A 17,763-nucleotide genomic window follows, 5' to 3' on the forward strand; every position below is an offset into this window, starting at 1 on the left:
GGCAGTAGACCGAGCAAGGAAAGGAAACGATAGCTCCCTAAAGTAAAGATACAGCAGAAACATTTAAATCTTTCTAAAACAACTGAATGGAAGATCCAATTGGGAGCAAAACTGGAAAAGAGTTGAAGGCAGTTGCACCAAAACCCGTAAATGAGGGTGCTGCAACTTTACTTTGAGATGCTATATCCCTAGGGTAGAGTGGCTATTACTGCTTGTGAGCTGAGAACTCCCCCCGTTTACCCCTCTAGAACTGCTATTGGCACGAAACAGCATGTTTTCAACAAGCTAAAACTGCTAAACAGGGTTTGCCAGGGGAATGATCATCATGGCCAGCTGAACTTCAGTCTACCGCAGTTCATGTCATTTTATCAGTTTGTCACAGTTTATTGGACGGTCACTCTCAACCCAGGGAGTCCCCCTTCTCCCCCCAAGCCAGGTGGCACACAACAAAACGCTTTACAGATTCTACTTTCGTGAGGCCTCCAACCCGTATAATACCGTTCAATAAGTACCCTCTTGACCATCAACAAGCCAGGAACCAGGCCAGTGTATAGTAATAATATATATTTTTATTTATGTTGCCACAAAGAATAATAAAACAATCAAGAAGCATCAGCCACCAATGCTGTGGCACTACACAAGGAGACACAATTTTAAATCATTTACATTCAACTGACTGACATACATTTCAAAGGAACTTGCAGTTGTTACAACACACAGGTAATATTTAAATATTGGCAGTCACAACGCACAGGAATTTGTTACACCTTAGCAGATAGACCGCTTGAATAGCCCACAGTGAATGGCTTAATTTATCACAATGTTCTATTCTCCCAGCGACACCCACCCTCCAGGCATCAATTATACATGACCCCTTTGGTCGGAAAGCACGGTACAGGGAGTGGATACAATGATGGGTAAAAAATTATTTTATTTTTTTTATATAAAATGCAAGGTATGGGAAATGAATTCACTGGGGAAACATTGTTTTTGGCTTTTTATTAGGCAGCCCGGGTTTGGGAAATGAACACAGGGGAAATAGTTTTTTAACAGACAAGAAATGGAAATCCAAAGCTTTGGGATTCTGGTTTGAGTATAAATAGGAATAAGTGGGGAATTTCGTTTTGCACCGCTCATGCTAGGGAGGTGTAATGCTTTGGGATTCTTGTTTGAAATTAATCAATGGGAATTTGTTTTGCTCCCCATACACACACATGAAATGCAGGGTTCTAGGCACTCTTGTTTTGCAGATTAAGGACACCCCCTTCTGTATAGAAGTGTGGGGTTTTTAGCAAAATAGTCACCCACATACTTTATTGTCTATACCAGCTCTAACACACTGGCCATGAATCTTGTTGGTTTCAAACTCCAACAATCACTCGTCCTGTGATTTTTATAGGGAAATTAATGGAACTTTCTTTTGGATAAAATGTGCTAAGCGTCTACTGAATTTCACCCCCTCCTCCACAGTGAAAGGTAAGGGATTAAGGTAGGCAGTGCCCAACACAATTCAATTTAAATGGATAGTATGTTTTTCTATAGGGGAATTAATAATAAAATGCGCCAAGGGTCTACCCAGTTCCACCCCCTACCCGCTATGCGATATGGAGATTAAGGCTGGCAGATTCCCCCCACACTTTTGTTGGCATTGGGATGACTCTACTTACATGGGAGGCCTTGGTTATGGGGCATCCAGGGAAACTGCAGGACTCCTCTGAGGACAGCACAGATCCAGTCAAAGGCTTTGGTCAAGGATAGTCTCTGGCACCCAGTCCTCCTCTGGCTCCTCAAATGGCAGGCCCAGCTAGCTTCTAGATTTCCCAGTCTCTGTCTCCTATGCAAGGTCTAAGGCCTTTCCAGGTAAACAGCTTTTATCCTGGCAAGGTTTACCCCGATGGCCTTGTTAGCTCTCCTTGCCTCTCTGCTAGTTGTTTCTCCTAAGAGTCCAGAACTACACTACAACCAGGAATACAGTGGGAAAAGTCCCTCTCAGATTGAAAACGGATCTCTTATAGGGCTGATAACACTCACATATAATAATAATTCCCACGATACGTATTGGTTAGCTCTCTCCATCTCCCTCCAACCTATACACCCACTGCCTGCTGATAGGACAAGGAGGTGGGAGGTGTGGATGATGGAGGCCGAGGGAGAAGAAAGTCCCAAAAGGACAGGTGGGTTTACCTTTTCAGTGTTCTTAAAATCTCACAACATGGCAGCTACCTTAATTTTTCAGATAACTGCAGGTACATATATATTTTTTAGGTCTATATTTTGTGGGGAGTTGGAAAATACTAATCTTATTTCGGCCCGCCTTTCCTGGTAGGAGCTACCATTTTTTACAATTTGCTACTGAACCGCCCTGGTGAAAAATAGGACACTCCACAGTTCACATCTTAATTTCACAATCTAACACTCTACCCTTTTTCCAGTTTCTCGGAATTATGAGAATGGTGAAATCATAATTTTTTTCATATTTTCATAACTCAAATTGTATACATCACACAGAATTCATATTTACATGGAACCGGCGGGCTTCTTATCCCCTTTAACATGAGTCCAGGCCAAGCTCAGTGGTACACACAATGCATTTTATTACGGAAAATGTAATCCTATGTTAATCCCCCAATGCTTCACATGTGCCCCTCAGTTTCACAATAGCCCCCACCTTTTCTTAAATTCCATTTCTCCATTGTCACAGACCAGGGCATCTGACTGGCTCGTGTTATTGTACCACCCCCTCCTTGGCTTTAAAAGACCCTGTTTGAAGCTAATGGACAGTTAATGGGGAGGTCTGACCTAAAGGTCAATTCAGCAGACCCTCCAGCTTATAGCTATTTTGCGATCCCGCAAAATGCCACGAAAACTGCCGTTTTGCGCAAAATACCACTAAAACGGCAGTTTTTGTTTAAAAAAAAATTACTCAAGGTGCCAGGTTCTCAACTTTTTTTTCGCAAGAAATGAAATGCGCCAACACATCTTATCACTTGCACCGAAAAAAAGAGCAGCCCCATCCACAAGGGACACATGAATGGGCCATTTTATATGCACGCCCATTCAGACGGCCTTTTTCACTTCCTTGATCAAATAAAGTGGCGTTTCTGCCAATTTAATATCGCATCACTCATTTCCAAGCAAGATGCACTTTTAAATGTGCAGAAATTGTAGGCAACCCTACGCGCACGGGATGTGGGGGTGCTACTGCATGACAGGGTCTTTCCTGACCCTATCATGCATTTCTTTTAAGGTATGAACTGCTGCTGTGTCGCTTGCATTTCTGTTCCTCAAACAGGATAAAAATGCATTTTTTGGGTCGCATTTTACAGTGATAGGCCCCTGAAGGGCCTGTCCCTTGAAAAAGGCGCAGAAGCTTGTCGGGAGAGCGATTCTATTCAAGGTACTACCCATTTTGATGACAAAAATCGATCGAATGGTACAATTTGACCTATTTCTTCTAGTACTATTCGATCGATTTTTATAAATACCAAGCAAGTTTTGCGCCCATGTCACCCCGCTCCCCAAGTTCAGTACTATTTGGGTTAGGGGGTTGCAGGGGTGTTCCACACTTCCTGAAAATTGGAGGCGGGGACAGAAAAAAAAGAAAATAACGAAAAAGGGACCCTGCGGAGTCGGATCCGACCCGCGTTAGAGGGACGGATCTGACAACGCAAGGTTGGAGGGGAAGCAGCAGCGACCAAGCAGTTAAGTAGGGGAGGGGGTAGTGGTGAAAGGTACATTTTGGGTTGTAACAACCCAGAACACCATTCAAGGCAGCTGGCCAGAGCACAATTTGTGCTACAGCTCAAGCCTGTGGCAATGCGCCGTCACCTTTGAAAATAAGGTGACCTGCTCATTTCCAAAAATGGGTTGTCTAAAAATAGCATATACTTGGCTCCATTTTTAAATGCCCCATTTTATGAGGATCTGGGTCAAAATCTACATGTTAAAAAAAATAAAAAAATGGTTACACTATGAGAGGGAAAGGAGAGAGAGGGAGAGTGATGGATGAGATGTGATGTGATAGGCAAGAAAGCAGAGGGAGAGCAGTGGGTCAGAGCAGGAAACGGTGCACGAGAGAGCAGAGGAAGCAGTGATGCGGTGGGCCCGAAATCTGAGAGCGAGCGGAGGTACAGAAAGTAGAGGGAGCGTGTGGTCAGTAAGCCAGAAAGCAGAGAGGAAGCAGTTGGCCGGAAAGAGGTAGTGAGCTGCAGATTGGGAAAAAGGATGAGGGAAGTGTGCGATAGAATGGGAGAAAGGATGCAAGATGCAGAAGCAGCACAAAAGAATGAAGGACTGTATATTGCGGGAGGAATCGAGTGTAAGGTGTGAGTTGGGAGTATGATTTGGAGTGTGGCAGGGGATGGGCAGTGCAAATTGTGACTTGACAGTGTGACATAGCACGTGAGTATTTGTATGACTGAGTGAGAGGTTCAGGAATGCAAGTTGTGATGGGGAGTTGGTGAGATGTGTGATGTGTGTTGGTGAGAGAGGTGTGTGGGTGTTTGGGGGATTGGAGAACATAGAAGGGGAATATTTTCAGCATTACAACTGATAATGATCAATTTAGTTAATACTATTAAATAGGCATGCACATTAAACCAAAAATGTAGCCAAATCAAACACTGTTCTGCCAAGCCAGAGACATCTGGGACTCTTCCTATTAAATTAATACAAAAGATACATAATAATGATACCCTGGCTCTCTTATAGCCTTGCACTCTGCCTATTTCCTGCAATGTGGCAATCTTACACCCTCCAGTTAATACAAAATGTCCCACAAAAATGCCGTAATAAAGGTTTGTGCCGCAAAATTTGCCATTTCATGCCGCAAAATCCTGGAAGGTCTGATTCAGCTTGCTGTGTTATCTGTACAAACACAATTCTGATGTCACTCCCAACATTTGTTTGTATTTTTAATTGAAACTCCAGGCCTGTCCTGCTAATGTGCCCCACCAAAGGTCATTGGGTCATAGTTTCACTTCAAAGAGAAAAACAAGTTGCATCCACAGTTCTGAAGGGCTAGCATTTTACATTACCAAAATGTGTGTACATGTAACTTTCAGTAATGCACCTGAGCCTGTTGTTCACAATACAATCTTTCTTTACATACTGTTTGAACAGATATAAGTTCACTTTTGGTATTATTTACATAGATAGGCAGTAGTTACATAAGAAACCAGTGTTCACTTTTACACAAAACAAAATGGGCCTTTCCCTTTAAAGCAGGTTTGTCAAACCCCGAAGCATTAGCTTTTTGTCACCCAGCAGGCCGATGAGCCGAAATTCAATGACCTCACCAAAAGCAGTATCACATTAGAAAGCAATATTGTGTGACCTTTGACACAACAGCATCCAGTCTCAAAGATGGCTTTTTGGTGTCGGGGGCAGGAGTATCTAAGGGGAACCCCACCATCATAAGTGATCAAAGGTTAGTGGCATGTGATTTGTTTCAGTGCATGTAGGTGGTAATATACTTCTGAAATAATGGGCTTTACAAGGATCTAGAGAGGGTTGGGTTCCCTCCCGGCACCAGGGAGTTCCCTCCTCCCACCCCAAGAATTTGTTCTCAAATATGGTGTTGGAAAGGTGCATTTTACAGCAGAAAAACATGCACAGCCAACATGAAAGTATTATATACTGGCATATGTTGTGAGCAAAGGCACAATAAAAATGCGCTGGAAAGTGGTCCTGTTGGTAACTTGCATCTATTGGGTTTTTTCATGTGCAACCATACAAAATGGATTGCAAACTCGTGCTTCACATTTCAGGCAACCAGACCACTCACATCTTATCCTTTTGCTTCCAGCACACCCCTAATCCAGCTCTATCGGTGTACCTTACATAGTCACACGACCCTGCATCGGTTTATCTTCTCCTTTTAGCTCACAGGTTTCCACACTATCAACATGCCGGATAGTGTCCTCGCGTCACTCTGTTCATATTACAAGCATACCCAGAGGGCGTTCAACCTACAGCACGTTGTGCCATACTAATGGTGAAAGGTGCTATACAAGTGACACAAAACTACTACCTAGATCAGTAAGGTGCATACAGTCCAGCTTGGACCATTTCCCAAAAAACTGAATTTGATGGACCGGGATGGACATGTAAGGGTGAAAATACCTAACCTCACACTCTACTTCTTTGTATATATTTATATAAAGTACAATTATAAAGTAAGGCGCAGCACTATACAACATTTACACAGAATCGTGCCTAAAATATGCATTCTGATCCGAGAACTAACCTACAGAACATAATATGTAAGTCTAACTTAAAATGCAAACAGCACTGCATAAATAGAGTTATAAAAAAAGACTAATATTATCAAAATGTCATGGCAGCCATGATATTTTAATTTGAAAAAGAACGGCATCGCATTGCAAAGTAAATGTCTCACATTTCCCCTGCCATGAAAGAAAGTGAAGGCAAGTTAGGTGGGAATAATTAATTATTCATGTTTGTATTGAAGGAAAGTTAGACATTACCACAGGGCAGGCCCAAGCAGGACACCTGCTAAGGGGCCTTCTGCTGCCAATCACAGTGGAATGTACACAAATTAAAGCGAGGCATGCCCATGTCATGCAAGTCTGACTTTAGGCCCTTTGTCTTTTTTATTATGGCCAATTACAGTGTGCAGAAAGTGAAATGCATCTCAAAGCAGGCAGAGGGTGCATTTCAGCATAGCATGCACATGAACGCCGGGCCCAGGAAGTGTGGCCCTCTGAATGCAGCAACATGTCTTCCACTTCCATGTGCACCACACAGCGGTAATTAATGCATAGCAAATGACTCTGAATGATGGATAAGTGGAGGACAGCAAAATTGAATTTTTTAAATTAAAATTAAGCCGTATTGTGGCCCGCGGGCCGTATGTTGGACAAGACTGCTTTAAAAGGTGCCAGTTTATGTGATGAAATTAAGTCTCTTCATTCCTGATAAGCACAATCTGTCAGTCAACTTTATTTCTTAAATGTAAGACACCATTCCTCCTTTTTATTTTCCAAATGCGCATTATTTCAATGATATGATATGATATGATATGGCATTTATAACGCGCCTATATACAAGTGTTTCAAGGCGCGACGAGGCCTGGGAAGGGAAACAGAGGGAAGACAAGACAACGATCCTACTAGGACAGGTGACCTTCAGATCGCGCAAGTGCAGGGGAGGGTATCTTTTCTTTCCATGTGCACTTCTGCAGCTTTAAATCGGTCAAAGGTGCCTTTTCCCAGTTTACACGAAGTCAGCATCTGCAGCGCCACATGTTTTTTTGTTTGACTCCATTAGACACAGTTTACAGATCTAAGGCACACTCTCCTTCAACTAAGTGCCTTTCCATTTTACTAAAGTTGAGGGAGGCCCCTTTTCATATTTCATTAGGCCTTATGTCGAAAATCACTGTTTTTAATTAGCCTGCATCTTTCAATGGGTAGCACCAGTAGCCAGTTTCATTCTTATAGTATGGCCTTGCATGGCCTCTCCATCTCTGACATTCTGGGGCTATATTTTACCTGACAAGTTATAAAGGACAACGATGACCCAATGTAATGGTTCTCAGTGTAATTTCGTAGGAAGGACTAACAATTGAGTTACCATTGCCTTGGAACTTGGAAGCTGACGACCTCTCTCAACAGACAGCAACCACCATGTGGATGGGAAAGGACGACATGCCTCATATGCTCCTCAAGGGACGAAACTGCTGTTTGCGTCAGCTATCCTAATGACATGGATTAAATGATAAAACTAAGAGCACATTGGTTTATGAGCTGGTAAAACAACACACTTAAACGTATTAGAGGGCCTAGTCCATGAGAAACATTTGATGATTAACTTTGAAAGGAAATGCACTAGCGCCTCAGGAGGCAACTCAGGCAGGTCAAGGTGATTCATGTGGTATGTCCTGTCCCGCTTCCAGCCCCCAAACATCTCTAGGTACATATGCTCCAATGTTAGAAGCTCCAGAGTCTTGGGATTAGTCTGGTGGTTGGAGTTCAACCAATATATGTGCGCGCGCGCACACAAACACACATACACACACACACACACATACACACGCACACACATTTCTCCTGGGATTTCAACACATAGCATTTCCTGTAGTTTGCGGAAACTGCTGCTTTGATGAGATACAGAAAAATAAGCCATGGTTAAAAAAAAACAGGTTTTCTACTGAATTTTAAATAAATCATTTTGAATTTAATAACTATATGATGCATGCGGCACTGAACCCCAGCTGTGTCAGTTACTTTAGGGAAGCAGAAAGGTAATTAATATTTTTTTTCCAGAATTGACAGTAGACGGTTCTAGCTGCCCACATGTGACTGGCATTTGCGTAGTAGGGCACCCCATGGGAGTGTGGCAAGGCAGAATGCGCCAGCTGTGAGGTGTTCGTCAGCAGGAGCAGCGATCGATGTGGGCTCCTGGGCTGCAGAGGAAAGCAATCAAGTGGACACATATTCAAGGCTCAAGCCAGTACAAAAAAACTCAATTTATACCAGAGCAGATTGCTGCAGGTTGACCTTCTCTGATATATGGCCCTGGACTTCCCGGGCAAGCGTGCTAGGACACACGAGGCACAATCTTCTGTTGATATAGGTCATCTGTGCACTTCAATGAATCTTACAGTATCCAAGATTAGAACGCAATTAGTCACATCAAATCCCCAATATAAAGAGTTTATGAAACCGGTCCATGAAAAGGCAGAGAATATAGCATATTCCCGTGTGGTCAGATCCTTGAGAGGGTAGAGCAAGCCTGGGTATTCAATTCAAGACTAGCCAGAGTTCTTCGGTTCCCTCTTTGACCAGAGTGGGATTTGGAAGTCTGTCGGGTGCAGGAACCTTCGTAACATGCAGGAACTGAATCACAAATCGAAAGCAGCCCTTATACCCTCTTTAGATGTGTGCGAAAGGCTCCCAGGTTCACAAAAAGAACCATTAAAACCCAATGTACTCACTTTCCACCACACCGGCCGGAGCCCATTCTCTGGGGCACTGTGGGGCCAATTAGCAAGGGCTCGGGGAAGTGCGGGTAAATTGCCCTTCTATTTCCATTTATGAATCGGGCGCATTTGATTCATGTGTAAAGTACACGTACAAATGGGCTGTAAAAAGAGATTTAGTTTGGGAGGTAACAAAGTGCTTCATTCCCAACAGCCTCCAAATACACCGTTCTTTGGTGCACAGCCAATAAAGACCCGAGTGGGCCGAAGGCGAAAGGCCTGCGCAGAAGGCAAAGCTAGCACAAGCTGCCGCATGGCTCAGATTTGTGTAATAAGCTGAGCTCCGTATAGGATTTTCAAGTGGGAGTATTTCACTCCCTGTTTTTTTAAGTTGGGAGTAAAACGATTTTGTAGGGAGAACAATTATACTACCTATTCCAAATGGCAGGATTTTTTAAGACAGTAAAACTATGTCAACACTCAAACAGTTCCCTTTTCAGAATCCATATTTCTTGAATTGTTGCAAATTAAAGGATACATTCCGATCAGGCAGTAATAATCGATCTCCTTCCGGTGGCACTACTCTGCTGGTGCTACTGATCCAAACACATCCATGGAGCTGGGTGGGTGGCAGCATGGGGCAGGATCCCATGCGTTCGTCATTTCCCGTTTGCTGCCTATAATTTCCTCCCAATATATTTTTTTTTCTTCAGTTTGTGCTTGTTTTTAGGGAGTACAGAAGGCTGGTACACCGCTTCTAGGTAGGGCTGGAGAGAAGGTTGCATACATATATAGCAACCACCATACACCATAGTGGAAGCAGTTCACTTATTAAATGATTTGTTCAGTCAAGTGCCTTGAGACGCAGACGAAGACACTTTGAAACGCAAATCGACTCTTCACTATTTTTTAGCGCTGTGTTTGAAGTTCCATGATTTCTTGATGGGATGAGTTTTATTCTGACTGTACTGTTTGATATATAATGTTTGCACTTTTATGGGCCTAAACCAGAAATAAAGTCTTTTTGACGGTTCTATGTTATTTTACCTAAATCATTTTAAAAGAGGTATTTTATAACGCAACATTTATAATGGAAAAAAAATGCATTTTTTATTGTTTTTATGTGGTGGATCCCCCCCCCAAAGCCCACTGTTTCCCTATGCTTTTAACCCTACCGCAACCCCCTCCCCACCGGTTTCAACCCCTTATCCCACCCCCATCTATCGATTTTTTGGTTTTGTTAAAAAAATCATGCTGAAGAGTTTTCGATAAAGTCACTGGATACCTTTTGACTTGACTGCAGGCGCGCTAGAGGACGCGTCGACAAACCGCTGTTCAGCAACGCTTGGCCTTTAAGACCATGAGCTGGAGATCCGTGTAAATCGGGACTTGCACGTTGGGTTAATCAGTGGTCTGGTCTGCAACATGTGGCTCCCCAGATGTTTTAGACTACAACTTCCACGCATACCTGCCTACATTTGAAAATCAAAATTCCTGAGATTTATGCCCCGCCCACAGCCACACAAGACTCCGCCCATTTGCACATGGCTCCGCCCACACGTCCAACAGGTAAACTCGGTTGTTGTAGGCTTCAGTTTGCTTACTATAGCATTGAAAATAATTCATTCAATGCTATAGTAAGCAAAATGAAGGCAGTGCTGCCGCCTTCATAATAGTGCTTTCAATCCATGTCATTGGATTGAAAGCACCATTTTTGCGGCGGCGGCTTCTGTTTGTTTACTATAGCATTGAACGAATGATTTTGGTAAGCAAAATGAACGTGCAAGCACTATTATTACAGGGGTGGGGGGTCGCATTGAGCGCCGTTTCCGGGTCCCGGCCACTTCTCCAGGGCAGCCAATCAGGTGGAGAATATGACGGGACCCGGAAAGAATCTCAAAATTCCTGAGATTCACGGGACTTTTCCGGAGACCCGGAGAAATGCTTAAAATTCCGGAGTCTCCGGAAAAATTCCGGAGGTTAGGCAGGTATGCTTCCACGATACCACACGATTTACTGTGCTGCCAAGGCCTGATGGGAGTTGTAGTCCAAATTATCTGGTGAGCCAAAGGTTGCAAACCCTTGGCGTTAATGCATGGGTATGAGTAATCAATCCATCGCTTTTCCTGTCGGAGGCACTGTAGTTTACTTGCTGCCGTGTAGTTGGAGCCTGACTTGCATGTACCATCGCAGAGTGTTCGGCGCTTTTGCTTTGGGTCGGCCATTTCAAACAAACTCTGCCGCAGACAGGCTTAGCAGCAGTCTGCTAATGCGTCTCCCTGGCTTGTTTTCTACAATTAGCCCTTGCAGTTTACATTCAGGTCACTCAAGTCAGATTGCTTTAATGGCTGAAGAAATCCATTTAAGGTGAAAGACAAAATAAATGGGATCACAGCAGCACAGAGTGCACTGATGGGCTGCGAGGCCCGCAGGTCCTTTTCCCTCTCGGAGCACAATGGGGAGACACGTCTGTGACCGAGCGCTGCATCTCCTCCGGCTGCAAGGACAAAGCAAGGTCAGCCGCTCCGCTTTAACCACTTCTGTGCCTGTTGCCCGCACTGAACACTCACCAGCGCCAATGCTGGCAGCTGTATGCGGGTAGATACCCACCGCACATATGCGGTGAACATTATTTCGCTCTTTGCAAAATAAAGCATTTGTTGGTTTTCCAAAATCGGATGAAATTGTCCAGAGCCCACTGCATCAGATTTCTAAATTACTATTTCAAGATCTTGGTCCGGCTTGATTTAACTAAATCTGAAAAGGCATCCCGCCTTAGACACTGCCTTGAATAACTGGGAATATGGATGTCGCAGAACTGGTTGAAACTAAACAGGGACGTCATTTCACCAAAATGCCAGGGGTAGCGGAAGTGACATCACAATGACACGCCCCTAAGAGTGACATCACAGGAAGTGGTGTCATTTGACCACGCCCCCGTGTGACATCACAGCAAGTGATGTCATTTGACCACGCCCCCGCGTGACAAGTGGCATTGTAAAGCATTATCACTCAGTACACTAAGAAAAATATGGTTACGATATCACTATTGTGACATTTCATGCACGAATGGATCATCATATGTAGCAGTGTGTCAAGGTCCATGTTGCCATGGGAAGTGTATGACCAAAAATCCCCACGGTCGTCTCGGTTCTGCTTGTAAAACTGAAGAATTTCAGTGCAAGAACAGTTTGTAGCTGTAAAAAACGTATGTGTACCATTATGGCATTTGCGGTATAATTTTGGAATTACCCTTATGCTTTACTCAGTAGTTAATTCGGATAACATGATCGATATATCTCAGTTAGTTAAAACAACAGTCAGATTCAAAATCGATAAATTCCATGAAATTGTTACATTAAACATTAAAGCAAAGTCCAACACAAAATTAAAGCAACGTCCAAAATAGATATGTTTAAAATGTAATTCTGCTGAAATATCTATCCAAGGCGTATGCAATATTTCCACACGCAAAAGTAGCATTTCTTGGGCCCAAGACACATTCATGTTTACCGATGCTAGGGTGGCAAAAATAAACGAGCTTCTCACTTCAGCATTACTTGTAGGAAGGATTAGAACTGGGGCTGTGTGTTTTTTAATAGAACGTGTGTGAGCAGCCGGTATTGCCAAGGTGAAGAAGATTCATGTAATGAGTGTATGAAAGTTTATATGTTTATAAATCAGCTCCATAAAAGTGTAATGTGTTTGAAAGTGTTGCATAGATGGCAGCTTCCCCAATGTCGGTCTGGGAATGCTCGTCAAGTGCGTATTTTGATTCGTAGTGTATGGAACATTTAATCAAGGTTGGACAGGGACTGGGCCATCACATTGTCTCGGGCGCCAATGAAAAAGTGACCCACTTGTAAATGGCAATTAATTCCCTGCGGCAGCAGCTGCCGGCAGACTGACTGTTTTGGAACGAACCAGTCTGCCAGTGGGCCAGGAGGGCCTGTGAAGACTTGAGGAATAATACAATTATCACGGATAAAAAGCTTCAGGCTATGGTGGGACTGTCATGGTTAGCCAGTAAACACGCAGAATGGATGTGGCTGGCCGACTTCGTTCCGGTCCCAAATGCTATATCCCGTAAAGAAACAAACCGGATTCGTGTCAAAGCAATTGCAATGAAAATCTTTTGAACGTGTTAAATATACAGTCTTGTTGGTTCAAACTTTATTACCTTAACATCGAACCATTGAAATGTAAACAAAGAGCCACACCAAAAACAGATGGCACTCAGTTACAAAAACTAAAGAGGGGAAAGCCAGCACAATAAAAAAAAAAAAGTATTTAAGGTGCATAGGAAGTAATCTTTTCAAATACCCAGTACAATCATGAATGCCCTTATTGAAACAACGATTAGCAAAAGAACGAGACTCACCATATCATAGCCCTGGAATTCGTTCTCCGATTTCCATTAACTTCCAAGTAAACGTTAAGTGCACGGGCTGTGGCAGGGCAGAACATGAGCACCGAATTGGCTCAATGCACCATCCAACAGACCAACACTGGTCACGAAACCGCAGCAAAGTAGCATCAGACTTTGTGAGGAGATGAGGGATCGGGAAAGTGCTTGGGCCTGCGGCTGCCTCAGGCGAATTCCGGACCGTTGGTGGCATTGGTGTGTGTGTGTCATGGTGTTGTTGGCATGAGTACCCACATAGGTGACATCAACTGGGTGCTCATACACAAACATACCCACTTGGCATCGCATCCGCGTACTAGACCACAAACTGGGCACGCACAGATAGGCACCGGAAATGAAGGACACACATTGCAAATAGGGGTACTTGAAAACCAGTTCACTCAATGGGTACTCCTAGCAAGGGATACTTCTTAGGCATCAGCACGCACAGACAGGGACACGTTCTGTCGTTGCACACAAAGAGACTCTTGATGTCTGCCAGTCCACCCGTTGAGGGTGCAGGTTGAAATTCTAGCTTAGACCATCAAGCCTCAACAGGGCCACATGTTCATTTATTGGAGTGTAATAAGCACACACTGCTCATGGGACCCTGACAGCTTGTTGCTCACCACCAGACCCCCGATGAAAGGAGGCATGGCATAGAGAGATTGCCAGTCGCCAATGCCCCAGATAGTCGAAAACAGTCCATTGGGGCCTCAGACACTTACTTGCTCCTTATTATCACCAGAGCGTGTTCTTTATAATGAGCGAATCATTGAAGTGTTTTTAGTTTCCAAGAACGCTCTCATAAGTTATATAACACCCATAATGTCTTGGTACATAGATGTATGTGTTTCTGAAACCCCACACAAAGCTCACATTAGCTTCATACACCTGTGCCTTTTCTCAAGACAATTAACATGAGTTAGAAAAAACAACATTCTGAAACAGTGTCCCTTATTTTAATGAGGTGTGTTTATTTGACAAACACGAGTGATTTTGTGAAACTTCACATTTTCTACCAATTACATCTGTGAAGCTTTTTGATTTAGAGTCTAATTTGCAGCCTGCTTTAAATTCCCATCTAGTTCCCATTTCACCAGTAAGCAAACTGTGTGATCCTGGCCAAATCATTTTGGCGCACTGCATCTCAACTGCCAATATTAAAATCCCTAAAAGTGATTCAATTCAAAATTGTACACTTTGAATTTGAAAACAGCCTCACCCATGGCATTGTTCCATATTTGAAAATATTAAAAGTATCTGTTCATGTATTACACATCATTGGCTGCGGTCACTCAGGGCGTTCAAGTCACAAAGCGCATTGAGGCCATACAAATGGTGAAAGAGCGCTATATAAATAACTGAATACGATATAATACGATACACATTAAAAGTTATGTGTGCCAAGTCTGGCATATTTATTATGAAGTAACTTTTCACGATGCCCGGGAGAATAAAATACCTCTTTTTACAATGTGAATGGCAATGTCATTTAACTTTCTGTGGTGTCATGTTGTTGTCAACACATATGCAAGTTAGGGACCCAACCCTTCTTTTGCAGCAGAGTTTCTCGCGAATCCTAAAATGCCCTGGCGAAAGAACATTCCTTAATCAGGGACGAGGCTCTACCCCAATGCCACTTCAGGAACCCGTCTGCCAAGGTCTTCTCAGATGTGGATGATAATGCAAACTATGTTGCAGTGTATGTCGTTACATATGAATGGATTCATGTTGTGTAATTGGTGGAGATCATTGGGAATTTGGCTATTTAGCGGGTGAATACACTTTGACGCTAAATCCACAGTCTGAAGATAAAACAGTTCTATATTGGTAGTCTGTTAATTTTCGATGAAATTGACATTTCATTGAAAGGTGTGATCTACTTTCTATGTTGCTGAATTTGCAACAATGAGACTAGAGACCACATTATAGATATTGTGCACTGGTGCAGGTAGACATTTTGTACGGTACTAACACTAGGGCAAACATGATTTCAATATTTCATAGGTCACGGTATTAGTGTAGGGCCGGCTTCTGCATCTGCAGCATTATAGATGCTTTGAGCTAGGACTCCATGAGCCCTCCGCATTTACCATGATGGCTAATGCTCATGGGACTTGTCCAATTAGAGAGCCAAAGAGTGCAGACTTCTGCACGAGGGCAACATTGACATTTTGCAAAACTATATTGAAAGTACTTTTATTACATCCATTTGATGTATTTGGGTGTATAAATCACCTTCGCCAAAGGCTTTACAAATTAAGAATGAACAATTACTTAAATTAGAAAAATTCAAAAGGATCAAAAGGGAGGTAAACTTTCATTCACGAACAAGTGAGAAGGTGGGCTTTAAAGGATAACAAGAAAGAAGGACATATGGGAGAGGAACATACAGACAGAGGAAGCGCATTCCAAAGGTTGGAGCCAAAGAAGCAAAGAAGGAGAAACGAGAAAAGAGAAAAATGAAGGGTCTGAGTGGGTACACAGATAGAAATGAAGATCAGAACGGGTAAGCCCGTAGACACAATTCAAGACAATGCACAGAAAACAAAACTGAGAATGGCAACGAAAGGGGAGCAAATGAAGAGTGGCTAGGGACGGAGGAATATCAGAGCTGGGTTGAAGCTCACAGATAGCAGAATTAATGATAGGCTGAAGAGGAGCACGGGCATAAGAAGCAAGTCCAGCAAAAAGAGGGGGCAGTAATCAAGACATGACAAGGCCAGGGCAAGAATTAAAGCAAGAGCAGAAATATGGGGAGTAAAGCGAACAACAGAGTCAAAGATGAGCAGAATTAGACAGGGAGAGAGAATTAGGATAGTCAGAAATGCAGGAGGGCGGGGAAATTCCATAGGGGGGAGTGACAGGGAAAAAGAGTATCTCAGTTTGACATGTATTAAGGTGAAGATAGTGAGAAAGCGCCCCAGACTTGTCAGCTAAGAGAGAATCAATAACTGAAGATTGAATTGAATCAGAGAAGAGAAGAAAATGATTGGACAATGTGAGAGTCATCAGCATAGAAATGAGGTGAAAGGCTGAACGACTGAATTATAGAAAAGGGAGGAAAGGTATATAAAAGAAATTGAAAGAGGCATAGGACCGAGCCATTGAGAACACCAAAGCGCTGAGGCACAGAAGAAGATATCTTCCAAGCCCATCAAAATGTTCACTTAGGAAGAAAATAGGAAGAAAACCAGAATAGAGAAAATTGAGAATGAAAATAGAGTGATCCACTCTAAAGGCTGTGAAAAGATCCAGAATATGTATAATAGAAGATTGGTTTGCCTGATCAGAAGTGCTAAGGAAATTATGGAAGACATGTAACTAAACATACTAAACTTAACATAAAATAAAGACTTACTGTGTATTCCTCTCAGCTATTTTAGCCGCTTGGATATTTGCTGCAGTGCTTTCATCCCGGCCATTTTGACTGTGTTTCTTTAAAAAAAAAAAAAATACATGTTTTGTGTGTTTGGGGTACGGTATTAGGGGGTCGGTGGCACGGTGAGGTGGTGGCGTGGGTTAGAAGGGGTCTAGAGGGAAACCCCCATTAAAAAACACAGCAAAAATGGCCACAGTGAAAACACAACAGCACATATGCAAACGGCTAAAATAGCCCAGAGGAAAACACGGGAAACCAAAATAACATAACACAACAAAAATAAACATATCTTTCAATGGAGTGAGGAGGACAGAAACCAGATTGGAGTGAAGGAAAAAGGGAGTCAGAATCAAGATAATATGAATGTCTGAAAATAGACAGCTCAAAATATATTATTAGAAAGGGAAGATGGTAGATTTGATGATCGTTAGAAAGAAGAGAGGAATCAAGAACATACTTTTTAAGAATAGGTAGAATAGTAACATGTTTAAAGAGAGAAGGGAACGTGGGAGCAGGTTGAGGAGAGTTGAATGGAGAAGTAAAATTAGAAAGACATAGGGATGTGCCAGAACAATAAGGGCCAAGGAAAGAGCGATAAACAGAGGCAGCACTGGGATTAGCCTATTACAGCATGAGAGTAAATATATATGGAGATAAGGAAGAAGGCGAGAATGAGATAGGTGAAGAGCAAGAAGAGGAAAACAGAGAGACTGATGTGAAAGCAGAAGGACGATGATCAATCTTTGACAAAAATAAGAAGCTATGTCTGAAGCAGGGAGAAAAGAATTAGGCACAGGATCAGGAAGGAGGGACACCAAAATAGTATTACAAGGAGGAAAGAGATTACATGGATAGTGAGAGTAACAGTAGAAATAGTGCAGTCATCATTTGGCATAAAGTAAACATCGATCATAGGAAGCGTGGAGCGAAGATTCAGTACCAAGATCATATGGAGAATGAGAGAATATGTTTTGCATTGCGCTGATGCCCCGTGTGCGAAGCACACACACCCGACCCACACACCCGACC

The 17,763-nt window shown here is 42.9% G+C and overlaps 1 protein-coding gene across 5 annotated transcripts in view; it reads right to left on the bottom strand.

Moving 5' to 3' along the window:
* Window positions 1–17,763, bottom strand: part of APBA1 (amyloid beta precursor protein binding family A member 1) — a 1,040,959-nt gene that overhangs the window by 593,222 nt on the left and 429,974 nt on the right. The window contains exon 3 of one of the 5 annotated variants that reach the window (XM_069625785.1): window positions 16,714–16,790. The exons of the other annotated variants lie outside the window; for them this stretch is intronic. The gene's annotated coding sequence lies outside the window, so the exon portion shown is untranslated. The remainder of the gene's footprint in view (window positions 1–16,713; window positions 16,791–17,763) is intronic. 5 annotated transcript variants of the gene reach the window in all.

The sequence above is a fragment of the Ambystoma mexicanum genome, chromosome 6p (assembly GCF_040938575.1).
Source record: "Ambystoma mexicanum isolate Mex_15411 chromosome 6p, UKY_AmexF1_1, whole genome shotgun sequence".
Classification (NCBI taxonomy): domain Eukaryota; kingdom Metazoa; phylum Chordata; class Amphibia; order Caudata; family Ambystomatidae; genus Ambystoma; species Ambystoma mexicanum.